The sequence below is a fragment of the Molossus molossus genome, unplaced genomic scaffold (genome assembly GCF_014108415.1).
Source record: "Molossus molossus isolate mMolMol1 unplaced genomic scaffold, mMolMol1.p scaffold_m16_p_12, whole genome shotgun sequence".
Lineage (NCBI taxonomy): Eukaryota > Metazoa > Chordata > Mammalia > Chiroptera > Molossidae > Molossus > Molossus molossus.
The window spans coordinates 20,016,064-20,023,377 of NW_023425347.1; the positions used below are offsets into that span (position 1 = coordinate 20,016,064).

At 42.8% G+C, this 7,314-nt stretch overlaps 1 pseudogene; it reads right to left on the reverse strand.

Annotated features, from left to right (window-relative positions):
• Positions 1-4,578: 4,578 nt before the first annotated feature.
• LOC118626234 lies at positions 4,579-6,450 on the reverse strand (annotated as a pseudogene).
• Between the last annotated feature and the right edge of the window lie 864 nt (positions 6,451-7,314).

Genomic DNA, 7,314 nt, shown 5'->3' on the forward strand with positions numbered 1-7,314 from the left:
GGTTGGGTCGTGCGGGTGGCAGCCACTCAATGTGTCCCTTTCATGTTAATGTTTCTCTCTCTCTCCCTCCCTCCCTCCCTCCCTCTCTCCCTCCCTCCCACTCTATCTGAACAAAAAAATGAAAAAATGTCCTCTGGTGAGGATAGAAATAAAATAAATAAATAAATAAATAAATAAATATTGAAGAGTTTGTTTTTGATGAGTGGGTGATTCTTGAAGAAAAAGATTATGAATTCAATTTGTTAATATTTCTCTTTCCTAAAAAAAGAAGCTATATGGTTCTTAGTCAGCTGCTCGTTTCAATAACAGTTTGTCTACCACTAAAAACCACAGCACCACATCTGTTCCTAATAAAAATCTATAATCAGCAATGCCCATTGCCTTTCAAAACTTATTTTCTTCATCCCCAAACTATGCACAGACCTGGCCAAAGCTTATTTCTGTTGTCACCAAGACATAATGGCACTGCATTTCTTCCAGGATAAATAAATCAGCTGTGATTCCAAGTAGAATCAGTGTCAGCCACTTAGGCGATTGAAAATCTGAGCCTTAATTGCAAATTGACGTTTTCACTTATTAAAATGCTGGAGTATGCAGGTTTTTTTTTTTTTTTAAGTGTATGACATTCAAACCTTTGTGATACTTTGTTTCAGGTCACAAGGCTAAAAGACATTTGATAATAAAAACAGTTTCCATTTTCTGGAAAAACAGACTCTCAAAGCAGCAACCTTAAAACACCCTCTCCACAAGAAACATTTATTTATAAAAACTGTGGGCTTTGAGCTGCGCCTGTAAGACAGCAAACCAGGCCACTATCTAGCAAAGAACTTCAACTGCCACTGGCCCGGGGCCCGCAGGCTCCCGGATGAGAGATTTCTGAGTGGTCTGCGCTCCCAGCGGAGCAGACTGTCTTGTTGCTATGGGAACACCCTCCCGGGTGTTTAAAAACTGCCCTTAGAAAAGGATAGTATCTAATTCTGGGTGAAAGTTTAGTGTCACTTTTCCTGGCAGTGACCAACCCTACGTATTTTCTTCTTCCACCGAGAACAGTTGACTTTCAATGTTGTTTCAGCTTTGAGCCATTTACAAAAAGAACACATGTTGGAAGCTTCAGGAAGTTTCTGTTTGTCCTAAAGCTATAGCAAAGCAGGGTAAGTGTGCAAAGCAATGGCGTCAAGTAACAGGAGACTCGGCAGACACAGGGTACGTGTGACATAGGCAGAGACGAGGGTCCCGGGGCAGCGACGAGACCGCGTAGCCTCAGGGGAGCCCCTGCTCAGGATTGATAGCTCCAGGACCACTGAACTTCATGGGGCAGAGGTGGCACCAAACACTGGTCACTTTAGATAATGATATCTCCCCGCTCCACTGCTCACATCTAACAGGCATCTTTTAGCTGCAACCAAATCACTGAGAGATGTTGAAAACGGCCCAGCCGGTGTTGAGCGTCGACCCATGCACCAAGAGGTCGCCAGTTCGATTCCAGGTCAGGGCACATGCCCAGGTTGTGGGCCCGATCCCCAGTGAGAGGCATGAAGGAAGTGGCCAATCAATGCTCTCTCTCATCGATGTTTCTCTCTCTCTCTCCCTCCCCCTTCTCTCTCGCGCAAATCAATAAAGAAAAAATATTTTTTAAAAAAGAGATGTTGAAAACAGCATCCCTTGTGAAGGATGTGCATTTTTTTGTTAAAATCCATAGTTTTCAAACCCAAGGCCTATAGAGTGTCACTCATCCACTGAGATTTTGCACGGGTGAAGGAAAGGGGACTAAGTGCATGGAAGAATATGAAAAGGCTATTGGATATTGTAAGTAAAGACAAATACGTGGGAGAATGACTTGAGGATTTTTTTTTCTACCAGGAAACTCTTCATTGTGATGTGTAAGAACACTAGTTTAGCCCTAAATCCACTAGGCATGTGCTGGTTTGTGCTTCACTGCATGAGCTTATCTATAAAGAAAGAAATAATTGGGTTTGTGCATAGAAGTCTGCAACAGATTGTCCCAGAAACCCTCGAGGGAACCGGGATTGTGTTCCCAGGAGGGCAGAGTTAGAATTGCCTCCTGATCCTCCATGACTGAGCTTGAGTCAGAAACAGACAGTGGGCTGCCACACTAAGGGACCCTCCGAATAGAATGAGGAAGCGTCACAAGGTATCCTGTAAGGTCAGAGTCTGGGAGCTCTTGGCCCTTGGTGACAACTCCAGATGCCCATTTCTTGTGTCCGTTTGCAAAGGGACATCTGAGTTGGGTGCAAGAGTTGAAGGGTGTTATTTTGCATGAGCACCTGGAAGGAGAAAGGAAGAGAAGGAGGAGAAGATCCAAGTCCTCGACTCCCCACCAGCCTGAGGGTTTGCTCATAAACTGTAAGATCCGGACCACGTGTAGCACCAAGCAGCTGTGGTCACTAAAATCTCTACCAGAAGCATAGCTTCCTGCCCTCCTTCCTCACTGCCCAGAGCCCACGGAGAAACGGTGGTGCAGAAGAGGAGACCTCCAGGTGGCGCAGGTCCTGGGCCTGGTGGGACCTTTCTCAAGAGGGCACTGGCAGCAGAGATGGTGGGCAGGGGCCTTGGCAAAGTTGAAACAGAAGAATATAAACAGAAATAAACTGAGGGAGATGTGTAGAGGTCCTGTGATTACAGGAGGTGGAAGCTGGTAAAAGCTAAGAGCTCTTACGATTTGTATTCCAATGTAAATATAATCTCATTAGAATCCACAGGAGGGTGAGGCTTGAGATATTTAACTTAGGCATATAAAGAACCAAGAAATAGCTATTGTAGCCCCGGCTGAATCAATGCCCGAAGAAGAGACAATCCGGCAGACTTCAGGCTTTCGGGGCACAACCGAAATCTGTGAAGGTGCCATTATTGAGAACTCTGTGGCCCTTGGAAAGGATGAACTGCGTGTCCTTGGCTGAGGGCAGTCTGGAATGGTCGTCAATGGCCCAGGCCCGCCCTCCGTCTGTTCTTCATTCATGCATTCATTTATTCCGCAAATGTTCACTGAGTACCTAACGTGTACCACGTGCTATTCTAGGTGCCAGAGATGCTGGGATGAACAAAAAGGATGAAAGACCCTGCCGGCATGGGGCTTACGTTTTAAAAAGCAGGCAGATAATAGGCTATGTTTTCAAACTACATAGAACATTCGAGAGTAATGATTGCTAAGGGTAAAAATAAAGCAGAGAAGGAGGATGGGAAGAGTGTAATTTTAGAAAGGGTGGTCAGAAACGGCGTCACTTAAGGGAGGTGGCATCTGAGTGAAGACGTGAGGGAGCCATGGGGTGAGCTGTGCAGACACACGCCTTCCGCGGGCTCGAACCAGGGTCCTGCTGTAGAACTGTGCAGGCCCACACCTTCACCCAGGGTTGCCAGTCCCACAGCAGCGGGAAAGTGCAGTCCACGGGGACCCCAGAGTCCTTCCACTCTGGACACAGGCCAAGGCTCTGCAAACTTCAAAGGGGCCCCTGTAAAGTCTCTTGTTACAAAGTAAGAGCCCATGACAATATGGGATATTTCCATTAAAAAAAAAAAAATTCCTTTTTACTAGAAAAGCAAACAATTTGGGGGAAACTGTATTGCTGATACAAAAGCACAAAAGATTGGGCTGTTAGAACCGCACGAACGTCTCCTAGGAAGCAGGACGGAACTTGCCTTGTTGGAAGAGAGCGGGAGGCGGAAAGGTCATGAGCTGCAGGCTGGGATTTGCACCGACCTGGCGGAGTGCTGACTTTCAGCAGGATAACGGCGAAGAAATGGGGACTCCTCTCCCGCGAACTTCTCAGGTGAAGGGGGCCTTGCTCACCGAGACTTCGAGGATAAATGACAAAAATTATGTGGGCAACAATTTGACATTTTTAGCGTTCAAGTCACTACTGAAACAGAATGAGCAAATTAATACTCTTAGGAGACCTGTTTAGAGGCAAAGCAGAATGGGGATCGTGAACCCTATTAAGTTACATGTCTCAAGTCTCTAATGAAAAATTCCTGAGAGGACGGATGCTCCAAGTGAACAGAAACTTTGCACAGCTCACTAGCATGTGCTTTGTAAAGTTGCATGTGCTTTACAAAATCGGCTGATTTTGTAACTGAGATGTGTGTTTCTAACAAAATAGGATATATAGCAAAAGAACAACTCTGCTAGTCTTTTCTGGAGAGGGATTAAGTTTTCTATAGATATTGTTTAATTTGCTGAGTTATCTTTTTTTTTTCCCCCTAAATTCTCCACATTGCCCCAAGTTGGAACTCCAATCTATTGTTTCCATCAAATCCATTTCCCCACAGAATGAAAAATGTAGAAAATACTATGCTTAAAAGTAATTGTTATCTGTTAAGAACCCAACAAGAATCATTGAGATTAAGAGGGTCTATGTCGAGGAGGTGGAGAGAATATGTAGGAAAAAAAGGATTCACACATTGATTATTTTCTTTTTCTTTCCCCCCAGCATCCCTAACTAATTTATTTGGAATCACAATGAAAGAACATTGGACAGCTGTCGAAATGTGTGTTTATTCTGACACTTCTGATCAGTTGTACAACGTATCTAGGGCAAATTACCAGATAACTTCTATATTTCTTCAGGACTGGGGTTTTTCGATGACTTCAAATTTGGGAACTTCAAATCTGAACTCAGGGAATACATTCAAATCTGCTTTACCATGCCTTTGCTTAAACAAAAAAACCCCCTCTCCAGCTCCTGCTGATACTCTGGGCCAGTATCAACAGGTCCCCAGACGACTGTCGCTTAGTTCTGTACTCTCTAATCTTGTCCACGAAGAGTTTCTGTACAGGATCAAGTTCCTTTTTAAGTGCTGCTTCTGTAACACCAATATTCCCCCTCAGATGGATCGAGACTGCAGGCTGGGTGCCGGAGGAGAACCAGCAGCGTCTCTGCAGAAGCGTGGTGACTGTCACTTGCGCTCCTCCAGAGCCACCGCCGCCAACACCGTTCTCCTGATGATTTTCCAACAAAACTGTTCATTCTATCAGAAAGTAGAGAGAATTAAATAAAAACAGACAGCTTTATTTAAACCCAACTTCACTCCTGTTCTGTACGTTGCCTTAACCTATTTTGACATCAGTTATTAAATAAATGGTGATGTTTTCACAGATATGAAACAGCTGAGCTGCAGTTAGCTATATCTACAGGATTATTCTGTATTTAATCTGAATGTACAAAGGTTGAAAAATAAGTCATAGGGCTATAGAACCTAGTTACAGATTGCACCAGCTTGGAATTCCATCCTTCAAAATGACTATTTGTCAGGAAGTATAACAGAGTTTTTTAAAACATTAAAATGGAAAATAACAATAATAGCAACAATCTCCTGAGTGCCTACTGTGTGATAAGGACTTTACACATAGTTTATATCTCCAATCCTTCCAACAAGTCTGCAAAGTAGTATTAATATTCCTATGTTGCAGGTGAGAAAACGGAAACTTACAGAAATTATCCAAGGTTAAATAAGTTTTATCTGTGGTTAAATAAAGCACGGAACCAACATTTTACCTGAATGTGGCTAACTGCCCACTCCAGGGTCCTCTGCCCACTCCAGGGTCCTTTCCAACTGCTTACTCTACAGCTGGGCAGCTGTCAACTGAAGAGTCAAAGCCCTCAGTTTTGATAAATAAAATTCCAAACCCATAATTAAGGGACATAAATTCATTTAAAATGTATTTGTGTGCATGTTCTCTAATCAACTTCCTTGACTGAATTCTAATTTAATGGATTTCTTTACTCGTAAAAATAGGACAGGTTTTATTTCCTTTGCGTGTGTCGGGCACCTACTGTGGCCCAGGCGCTATTTCAGACACTGGGGATCTGAGGCATTCCGATCTCAGCCTCCGTCAGAACACTTCAGTGAGTGAAGGTGAACACTATAACACGTGTTCAGGCATATTAATTTAAAAGGACCCATAATGCAATTATTAAGTCTTATTAGTTGTTTCAACTTACCTCTATGTTTACCACATGACAATTTTTAAAATTTTTAATTATTGATGATTTTAGAGAGAGAGGAAGAGGGAGAGACAGAGACACTGATTTGTTGTCCCACTTACTTAGGCGTTCATTGGTTGACTCTTGTACGTGCCCTGCCTGGGACGCAACCACGACCTTGGTATATCAGGACGACACATCAACCAACTGCGGGCAGCCGGCAAGGGCAAACCCCACACAATTAACCGATAATGCAGAAAAGCATTTTTTTTAAACTGCATTTTTGTTTTATATTTCTAAGAGTTATAAATTAAAAGTGAAAAGATCATTGGATTGGAGGCCACTCTGCTCTGCACCCACATTAAGACTGAACTTCTCTGAGTCTGTTTCCTCATGCAGAAGAACGGGGGTGGTGGGACATGTCTTACAGGCTGTTGCTTAGACTCTTGAGCATGATATCCTAGAACCTTACGATCTCCATTCCAGTCCAATCTACTGCTCTTTGAATCATGCTGAGTACGTTGGCATATTGCCTCTTTGAACTTTTTTTTTTTTCTCCAATGGACCTAATAGTTCTGGCTCTGTTTGGTTCCTTATCCAGGGGCCCAGCACTGCCTTGTCTGTGGGACTCTCCTGCACTTAGAAACCTTCCTCCTGCATCCCCAGCCTGAAATAGGAGTTCTCCCCTCACTTCTACTTGAACCATAGATTCTCATCTGGACCGTGCGTTGCTCCCGTCTGTTTTACGGCGGGGCACTCAATAAACGCTGAAGGGCAGAATGTACCTTTCCATCAGCACAAGGAAGGGGTTGGGGAAGGTCCTCTTCCTTAGCCAGACTTTACTCAGTAATGAGTTTAGTTGCCAAAAAGACATACATAAAAAGTAATTTTAAACAGAGCATTTTCCAGTGAGGATATGATCCTCCACCACTTAAAATCTCTTGCAAGACTCCAATAAAGAAATTATTTTGAGGGACGGTGAGTGGTGATCTCCAAATGTTTTGATTGTGTATTCCTATGATAAAAAAAGATTTTCTAAAAATATTGTTTTAAAAAGTATGTTATATTTTTTTGTGTAAATACACTTGAAATTTTAGTTTACCCCAACATCCATAGACTTATTTATTTATAAAAGATGTATGTATTTTACTGTATTAATTAATGTAAGATGTATACAGAAAATGTAATTTTTAAGTAAGGAAATAAAAATAAAGTTTTCATATTTTCTTTTTATACCCCAATAAATGGTCTGGCACAAGAAAAGACAGTCATCTTGCTGAGCAGCTATATTTTCTGGTGCAAGAAAGGAAATCATGTTTTTCTGTTCCGAGGCTATTGCCTGATGTTGGACGTTTCCTCTCTCCACGCAGGCTCC